The sequence below is a fragment of the Haemorhous mexicanus genome, chromosome 31 (genome assembly GCF_027477595.1).
Source record: "Haemorhous mexicanus isolate bHaeMex1 chromosome 31, bHaeMex1.pri, whole genome shotgun sequence".
Lineage (NCBI taxonomy): Eukaryota > Metazoa > Chordata > Aves > Passeriformes > Fringillidae > Haemorhous > Haemorhous mexicanus.
The window spans coordinates 1238121-1248281 of record NC_082371.1 but is presented as its reverse complement, the minus strand read 5'-3'; positions in this window follow the sequence as shown (position 1 = coordinate 1248281).

Here is a 10161-nt window from a genome sequence, read left to right as displayed (position 1 = left end):
TCTCTCTCTGCCAGGTCTCTCCTTGAGGCAAGAGCAGTGCCAGCCTCACGTGGGGCAGCTGGGAACCATCCACAGGCAATGGAGGGTGAGGAGGAGGAGGAGGGCTGGGAGGCAGATATGACTGTACCCTGGGCACGGGGGTGTCCTGCTGGGAGGCCAGAGGGGAGAGCTTGAAATTCAGGATTAGAACAGGTGGGATCCTGCTGCCAGCACAGGGGCAGTGTGGGGATACACAAACAGGGGGCAGAAGCTGCCACACCTTATGGGTGCCCCTTTTTATCCACCCACTGCAGCCACCCCAGCCCTGGCAGCACCTTGACCTTGGTTCCAGCCCCCTGGCACCGTGTTCCTACCCCATGGCACTGCCTGATCCCTGAGCTGGCTCTGGTGTAATCCCCTGGCTCTGACAGCAGCTGGGGGCTGTCCCCAGATGGATGGTGGCCACTGCCCCACAGGCTGTGCTTTACCCCATGCCCACCTCAGCTGGAAAAGCCCTGGGAACGTGCAGGAAGTGCCAAGCAGCACCTCCTCCCACACCATCTGCCCACAGCAAAGCACGGTGCCAAGAGGTGATGTCAGCCCCAGGGGCTGGAGAGGTGGGCACGGGGGGAGGGATGCTGCTCCACAAAGGGACAGGGCTGTGCCAAGTGTCCCTCGGGCCCCGCTGCCATGGGATGTGCCATCAGCCAGGCACTGGCAGGGACACAGGGCTGGTGAGTTCATTTAGACTCACGGAGGCACCTTTGAGCTCGGCAACTCAGTTTTGTTCCAGGCTTTGCAGTTTTTGGGTGTTTTCTGCTGGGATGAAGAAGTGGGAAGGGTGAAATGTGGCACAGGGGTGGCTCACAGATGTGGGACCTGCTAGCCCCAGCTCTGGGAGAAGCAGCTGCCTCGGGAGGCTCCTCATCTCACAAGGGCTTTAATGAACCCCAAGAAGTGCTGCCAAAAGCGTGGGACTGGTGGGAGATGCAGGAGGGGTGGCAGAGGGAGGTCCAGCCCCACTGCCCTGGAACTCAGCCCAGCAGAGCCTTGTTCCCAACCACTGCTCCTGGCCCTTCCTGAAGTGTGGACACAAATCAAGAGCAGATACCAAGTTTCTTAAGTAATAATACTTTAATAAAATTAAGTTCTTAATGTAATTTAGCACATTTAATACATTAACCCTTTCCCTTCTTTGTTTTCTACAAGTTGTGCAACATCATTATTTTAATTTTATTTTATTTTAATTTTTTTTCCTTCTCCCATTATACTATATGCCTCAAAACTCAGACAACAAGCCTAACTCTACTTCTATGTTCGGTTATATCTCTCTCTCAGGCCTTTTATTTTTGTGTAATGCCAGAGAGATGAAAATACCTGGATGAAACATGTGATCGGTTTCCAATAGTAACAATCCCGACTACAGGTTTCCTATGATGTTAAAAGAAAAGAGGAAAAAAAAAAAAAGGCAAACACAAAATAAAAATCCTAGGGAATGGACTTGGAATGGAAGGGCCGCGGAGTCGGCGTGGCAATGCCAGGGGACTCCATGCCCAGCTGGCTCAGCATGAGGTGGGAGAAGCGTGGGGCAGGAGCTGTGCCAGCCCCAGAGCCCAGGGAGAGCGGGCACACACCCACTTGTGCAGCAGTCTGAGGAGAGGAAGCCAACGTGGTGCTGTGCAAGCAAAGCCATGAAGGGCTGGGGAGGGCTGTGCTGCCCTGGGGGAGATCAGCTCTGCAGGGACCCCGTGCCCTGGGGCTCATTTTAGTGGGAAATCCCACTGGAGCTGCTCTGCCAGAGTCCCGAGGCAGCAACTGGAGCCTGGGTGTCTTTGATACCAGGGCAGAGCCAGAGGAAGTCCTCTGCAGCAGCAGGGGGATGCTCTGGGCATCCCTGGGGATTTCCTTGGCTTGCCTGGGGCTGGGAACAGAGCCATCTCTGCCAGAGCTGCCAGCCCTCATGCCCATTGCCTTTCATGTTTGCTTAACGCTGCTTTTTAACTCAGGAGCAAATCCCATACTGCACAACAGGATCCAGCCCCTGGTCTTTTTTCCCCCCCTTTTTTTTTATGATTATCTTGAACAGAATTCATAAAGAAAAAGGAGAAAAAGAATGCTGATGGTTCCACAGATAAGCAAAACAGCCTGTGACCACGTCTTGTGCCCCAGCTCCTGGGAGCCAAGAGCAGGTCTCAATGGCCACACCATACTGCTACCTCTCACCACTCTATTTCTCTGCAAGTTGTTTCAAAAGCATCATCATAAGCCCAGAAAGCACATCCTGCTGTCAGCAACCCGGTGCCACCATTGGAGGGGGACTTCATTTTCACACAGACAGTAGTGGAACTACTCCAGATTTTACATTAGTGTCACTTTACTGGGGGTGACTTTCAATTTGCTCCATTAGCAGCCCTGAAGTGATGCTGGAGCAGATCCAGCAGGGATGCTGCAGCCTGCCAGGGCTGCAGTGACTCCAGATTCCAGCAGAGTAACCACTGGAACAGGGGAGTCACACTGGGGGGAGGCAGGAGCTGCCCAACCTCTGCTGTCTCCTGCTGGCACAGCACGGGCAAACCCCAGTCTGCCTAGCACAATGCCAGCTGAATTTTTCACTGGGTCAGCTGACAGCAGAACATGACTTCAAGTTTCTACAGGATGTGAAAACCCACACTAAAACACAGAGATTGCTCCCTAACATCCTAGAAGGGATATTGGAAGAACCAGCCCGTGCTGGCTCTGCTGCCACCAAGGACACCTCGCTGGGGCTCGCATGGGTGGGATGGAGCCACTGTGACACACAAGTGACAATAAAGTGCATCCACTCTCCAGTCCAGGGCACCACTGCACAATGTCCATCACTGACGCTTCTTCAAGTATCAAATAAAAAAAAAATGAGGTAAAACAAAACTGAAAGAGCAAACAGGTCGCCTCGCCACCCCGGCAGGGCAGGACCAGGCGCTTGATTCACCGAGCAGGAGCCCCCCAGGAGCACAGGAGCCATTGTGCCCTGCTGCCCAAAACACCCCAGCACCAAGGAGGGTCCCGGGGAGGGATCTCAGATTCACAGTGCTATTTATACTCAGAAACCGAATGAGAACTGTCTTCATTCCTGTCCTGACCTATTGCATGGCTTTGCTGAGTGATGAATGCTGGTAAAGGCCACCCCGGCCCCCCGAGGCGGGCAGGGGGCAAGGGGCGCCCACCGCGCTTCTCGAAGGCATCTGTGAGGATGCTCCCAAGCTGCAGGAGATCCGTGGGTTTGCTACAGCTGAGCCACAGCTCAGAGGAGAGGAGCAAAGGCTAAACCCAGAGGGAAACAACTTCCAAGGGCGTTTTCTTTGCGGCACTTGGCTTTGCTAATGACAACGTTGCCTCTTGGATGTTTCTTTCTGAGTTCTCTCCTTTAAGCAGAGATTTTGGTGCAGTGAAAGCATCACCAGTACTCCAGAGAGAAGTGCTGGCCTCTCTCTGGAACGGATGGAGCAGCTGGCAGGAGCATGGGCCATGTTCTGCCCCAGTGCTGGTGCCAGGGCTACGTTGCCCTGCCCTGCAGCGCTCAGAGTGCGTCTGCCATGGCATCACCCCCTGCCTGCTGCCAGCTCCAGGAGCCCTCGCTCCTGCCCTCGGCACTGCAGGGACTCAGATGCATCCACAGCCAACACGCTGTGCTGGCTAAGAACAGCCTCCAGCCTCCTCTGTGCTCCTGCAGCCAAAACCCAGGCGTGTGCCACGAGTGTCACTGTCCCCTGAGCAGGACAGTGCCAGGGCAGCTGCCAGGAAGCAAAGCTGGGGCATCGGGGATGTCATGGCCCCTCAGGGCTGTGAGAAGGCCCTCTGGGGCCAGCAGGGGCTTTTCCAAACATCTCCCCCACAGCTCCAGTGCTCAAAGCTGATGTTTGGAGGTCAAGCAAAGAAACACCCAACAAACCAGATCTCCTGGAAGATGCCACGTGCTGAACAAGCGAGCTCATCTCGAGGTGCACAGCATCTCCCGGTGCAACGCTACCGGGGTGAGAGAGAACCAAGAAAAAGAAAGAAAACAAAGAGGGAACAAACCAACCCTAATGCCCTGACCCTGCCCAGTGCAAGGGCAGAGCCTCCTCCTGGCACCTCGCTGCCCTCGAGCTCTGTCTGTCACCTTACAGAGGGGAGATCACCCAATCTTCCTTTCCTTCTCCTTCCCACCTGGGATGGTCCTACCTGCCCAGCCCAGGAGCTTCCCACACCTTTGGTGCTTGGAGAAGTTCAAAAACCAAGAACAGCCCAAGGAAAGTAACAGCAACTTTGAACATTTTTCTGCAATTTCCTGCTCCAAGCCCAAGGCTGGAAGTCAGAATAAGGCAAAAATTAATGGCCTAAAACTTCCTTATTTTGTTCCATGACTAGCCAAATCTGTCTATTTTTAGTAAAAAAGCAACATAAACCCCCAAACGTATCTTTTTAAAAAAATACATATTATTAGATCCCTTTTTTTTTGTCTTTTTTTTCCCCTCTATAAAAATAACTTCAGGACTTTGATTGACAGAAGGTACCAGTTGGTGGTTGTTATTTTGTTAGGCTTTCGGTCATTTATTTGTTTGCTTCAGAAAAATAGTATCAAAAAAAGATGGAATTCCTGGGGAAGTTAACAATGATCGTGTTCACAAGTTTATTTTACATTCTGCTCTGTCTGGGATCACTTGGATCTACTATAGATTAAACAATATGGATAGCATCTACTATTTGAACTAGTTAATTTTTTTAATCTTTACTCTAGGATTATATGAAATAAATTTGAGTGTTTATTATTATTAACATTTTTTTAATACCCATCAAAGCAAACCTTTTTTTTTTTTCCTAATTTTTGGTTAAAAACAAACAAACAAACAAACAGAAAAAAAAATCTTATCTTAAAATGCTTCTTTGAAAGGCAACAGAGCAGAAACATCACCCTGTCATCCTGCTGCTTTGGGAGGGGGAGCAGGGCACGGGCTGGATTTGGGGTGTCAGGGGGACCCCCAGCCCACAGGGAGGTGCTGGCTGCTCAGCACATCCCTAAGCCCTGGGACAAGGTCCTGTGAGACACTCCAGAACGTGCTGGAGCCATGCCGAAGTGCTCTCCTGGATTCACGGAAGCTCAGAAGCCAGCCAGGGGCACTCCCACTGCTCTGGCTGTCCCTGCCACGGGTGTCCAGCAGGAGCTGTGCCCACACTGCCCCGGGGAGCAGATGGGGTGACTTGTTCCCACCTAGGATGGGCTGGAGCTGGCCAGGAGCTCTGTGTGAGCTCAGCCCTGGCTGGTCAAAGCACCACGACAAGTGCACAGCTCTGGTGTGGCACAAGCTCCAAAGGAATGACCATGGATATTCTCACATCCTGCCTGGCCTGAACACTGGCACCAAACCCTCCTGTCCCTGCAACCCACCCAGCACAGGAAGAGACGGAGCCAAAGCCTAAAGGGGGGCACCACAGACCACCCAGAGCCCTCAGGAGCGTGTCCAGGGGGTGCCTGTGCCAGCAGTGACCATCAGTCCTGCCCAGGCTGTGGAAAGGACCACAAATCCTGGCATTACACTGGGCTCTCTGCAACCAGAGCAAGGACAAAACTCCTCTGGCTCCCCGGGATGGGATCAGGCTGGCAGTGCTGGCAACAAGGAGGAGGAGAGAGGGGGCTGGCATTGCCCTGCGAGCGCCCAGCTCCCCACAAGCCCCAGGGAACCAGAGCAGGAGCAAACCCTGCTCCCCAGCCCGGGGGGTGGGTGGGGTGGGAGCCTGGGATGGATGCTCAGGGTGCCCAGGAGGGGCTGTGCCACAGCCTCCTCTGTGCCACAGCAGGGCCAGGGCTGGCCAGGGCCAGTGTGGGGTGATGCCACCCAAGGACTGCCCCAGAGCCAGCCCCGAGCCAAAACCCACCCAGACCTCGACCCTTTCCAAGGGGGTTCCCAGATGGAGCAGCCACAGGATGGGGGCACAAGCTTGGATTTATAGTGGTTTTTTTCTCTTCTACTTCTCTGTTTTTAATCACCTTTTTTTATCTTTTTTTTTTTTGTTTAAATACATCCAACTGTGTTAATTTCTTATTTGTGGAAAGGGCTATCTGCACCATAACTATCACCTTTACATACACACACGCACACACGAAAAATGAAACATATATTAAAAACACTTTTTAAGCAATACTCTGGATACAAATGTATTTTTTAACCTACATATATTCTAAACCTTCTAAACTTTTAAGGATCACTTTATCATAAAATAAAATATCCTTTTTTCTTATAATAAATTACCTAATAAAAAGTATTTTTATTAGCCCAGTTCCTTGCTACATTTACATGTAATAAATGCATTTATTAAAATAGAATATTAAATTATAAAGAAATGTTCTAATTTTAAAATCTTAATCTTTTTTTCCCTCCTCTCTCTCTCTTTAAAAAACACCAGGAAATGCATCAAAACAAACCCTTCAAACACCAAACAAAACAGGTTGGAGTATTTTGATTTCAGAGGTTAACAATATTAACAGTCTGAGCCTTTGTATGTATGAAGATTATTTTTTTTTTAAGAAAGAAAGAAAAGAGAAAAAAATAATAGATATCCCTCCAGCTGAAAAATACTTTTGCAAATGGGAGCTAGGACAAGATATTTTTATAGTATCTCCTCATTAACTATAAATCCAATTTTGGTTCTTTTTTCTTTCTTTTGTTATGCATTATAATACACACTATTCTCTATATAATTTATGTTGATGAGGATGACATCACAGCATGATATTACTTTATCCCTCCGTTTCCCTTTGTTATGTTTTGTCACCTGCTCCCCTGCACCGTCCCTTGTCCAGCAGGCGCTGTCCCCCCACGGCAGCTCTCAAACGGAGTTTGGGGACGCGGCAGGACCCCAACACAGGAGTGGGAAGCCCTCGCTCCCACAGCTCTGTCACGGCTCCCTTCCACCCAGGAGGTCACATCCACAAGGAAAAGTCCCAGGATGAGTCCCAAACCCAGCACAGCTCCAAGCCCCCGCTCCTTATGTGCAGCCGGTGCCAAAGCTGGCGGCAGTTTGGCAAAGCGCGAGTGGAAATCCCAGCGCTGAACTGGGAGCACACCCAGCTACCTCTGTCCCGCTGTGGGGCTGAGCCTGCCTGGACCTGGACACGTCCTGAACAAAACTGGACACATCCTGAACAAACCTGGACACATCCTGCCCACACCTGGACACGTCCTGAACAAACCTGGACACATCCTGCCCACACTTGGACACGTCCTGAACAAACCTGGACACGTCCTACCCACACCTGGACACGTCCTGAACAAACCTGGACACGTCCTACCCACACTTGGACACGTCCTGCCCAGACCTGGACATGTCCTCCCCAGACCTGGACACGTCCTGCCAGCAGCTCAGCGCCTTTCAGCACAGCTCGGCCCTCTCTGCTCCCAGCCCTGGGTTTTGGGCACCTGGCTTCGATGCCACTGCTTGTGCCCTCATGTCACTGCCTTGCAAAGATCACCACCACCACCACCACCACATACAGGCACGGCACAGCATGGCATGGCATGGGTCACCTCAGTCCCCACCCCGGCTCCAGCGGCGCCTTGGGCTGATGCAAACCCCGGGGATCTCCCCATTCCCCAGCCAGGCCGAGGGGAAACCAGAAGCACCCTCTGGCATCAGACCCCCTCAGGGGTGCCCATGCCCTGTCATCACTCCCAGGAGCCCACCCTGCTTTGGTGGGAAGTGATTTTGCAGGATGGAGGTCTCAGGGACCAGGCTTCCCACAAGGGTCTTGCTGCTCCTAATCCAGAGGGAGGAAGACCCAGTTTGGCATATGGGGTCCCAGTTCCACCTGCCTCCCTCCAGCTCAAATGGGGTGTCCCCACGACTTCAGCACCCCGAGGGGGGCATCCCAAAAGCCTGGGAGGGGTCGTGGGGCAGCTGAAGCCAGCAAGGTTCAGGCCAGTTGGCTCACACTGCAAGAAGGGGCCACCAAGGGCATCCTCGTGGTGGGAGGGAAGGGGAGAAGTGCCAGGACCCGGCTCGGTGGGCGATGCAGAAAAGGGATGGGTGCAGGAGGAGGGGGCTGTATTTAGTTATCGTTATTGCTGGTGAATTAGACCAACAAGCCATTTTTAGTCACCTATCAAGGAAGATACAAGTCAGAGCAAATAGTTAAGGTCATGGGCATTTTTCTTGTTTTTTGTTTTTATTTTTTTTAAAGATTTTTTTATATATACATATATTTAAAAAGAGGAAAAAAAATTACGCAAATTTGTTGTTTAAGCCCCACAACCGGGCTCCCCATGGATGCCAACAGGCAGGGCCCGGGCTGCCCCTCTCTGGGTGCCCCACGGGGCCAGGGAGAGGCCCGAGCCCCCCGAGTTCCCTGCAGCCCCCACTCGAGGCAGAGGTAGCTCTCGGTGCATTTACAGCGCCTGTTTTTTCTTTCTTCCAAAGTTGCTACATCAAAATATGGAGTCGGTGGGGGGTACAGCGGGAAGCAGGGGACAGGGAAAAATCAAAATAAAACAGGGGCCGAAATACTTCTATTCATTTTAAACTAGAACTGCTACATCAAGCTTTTTTTTCATATATATGTATATGTATATATATATGTGTATATATATATATATATATAAAGGTTATTGGAACTGAAGATTTTATTAAAGGCCAACTTGGAGACTTGAGTAGGAACCTCATCTGCAGAGAGGGGCAGCCCCCCCAGGACAGCCCCACTCTGGTTCCCAACAGCAAGCACTGGATGTTTGTTTGGGTCATGATTCTTTTTTTTTCCCTTCTTTTTTTTCCTTTTTTTTTTTTTTTTTTAAAGAAAGGGGTTTTGTCTTTTTCTCTAACATTTTTTCAGCATGCAGGAGGCTTTTACATCGTTTTCGCTTGTTAAGGTGAGGGAGGAGGTACAAGGAGCAGAGGTGAGCCCCCTGTACGGTCCCCATTCCCCACCCCCTACAGTCAGTGCTAGAACAGGTCCCCCCACCCCAGGTCCCCAACACAGGGGTCTCCTTCCCCCCTCCCCACTCCCACCCACCTCTTCACAACCTGGCATCAAATAAAGACATTGATCAAGAACTTGCTCACATTACCACGAACAGACTCCACTCGGCCAAGAACGACTACTCACTCACTAACACAGCGGCCACCGCGGCTGAGCCTCCAGCTCAGCCCCTCCAGCACCAACACCAACGTTTCTGAACGCCCCTCTGAAGGGTGGCTGATCCCCCTGCCCACCTCCCGACCCCCACCCCCCGCCCCCCAGCTCGTGCTTCAACCACTCTCTCTACATCAGCGGGAGAATTCTGCGCCATGAACGGATAAAACACAGCCCTGGGGTGGGGAGGGCAGGGCAGGATGGAGGAGGTGGCACTGGGGAGGGGAGAGGTTCCCAGAGAACAGCAATGTCCCCCCTCTCCCTGCCTTTCCCTGCCCTTCCCTTCCCTTAACTGGGGCCAAACTGAGGCCAGATTTTGAATGAGAATGGGTCAGTTTTAGGAAGGATGTGGCCGGTGCTGGCCAGGGCTCCTTTGCTGAGCCCACGCTGCCACGGGCAGGGATGGCTGTGCCCCAGGACAATTTGGGACATGGGGCTCTGGGGGTTCATCCAGAGCACCCCAGCTCCCCATCCCCCTACAGGCCCCACACCAGAGGGTGCAAAACACGGCGCCTTCCCCTGGGAAGTGCTCGCTTCCCAACCTGCTGCTGGTGTGAAAGGCTGTGCTGCAGGGCCGGGACAACCGCCTGGCCAGGGATTTCCTGGAGCTTTGGGGAGGAGGGGAGAACCAATCCTGCCTGACGGTGTCCCCTTTGCACAGCATTGTTACTTTTGTCTTTACTGTTTCCAAAACATCAGCATCTACCACAGCCTGGGAACATTGTCCACCCCTCCAGTCTGCCCCTACAGAATCTATTACTGTCGATGCAAAACAGTGGAGGCATCCCATCATCCCACCATCATTTCCAACCCTCCAACTGCTATCTGAAGATCAAAAGTGGATCTTTATCAGCACAGAGCACCAGCAGCACCTGGCCCAGCACGGTGAGCTCAGCCCTCCAGTGACTGCAGCCACGGCTGGCCCGATCCCGCTGTGCCAGGGCACAGGCAGCAAACCAAGCAGAAGGGAGGATGTTCCCAGGAACATTACCACGATGAAAATAAAGTCTCCTGTAACTGAAGGGAATAAAAAATCTCAGGTG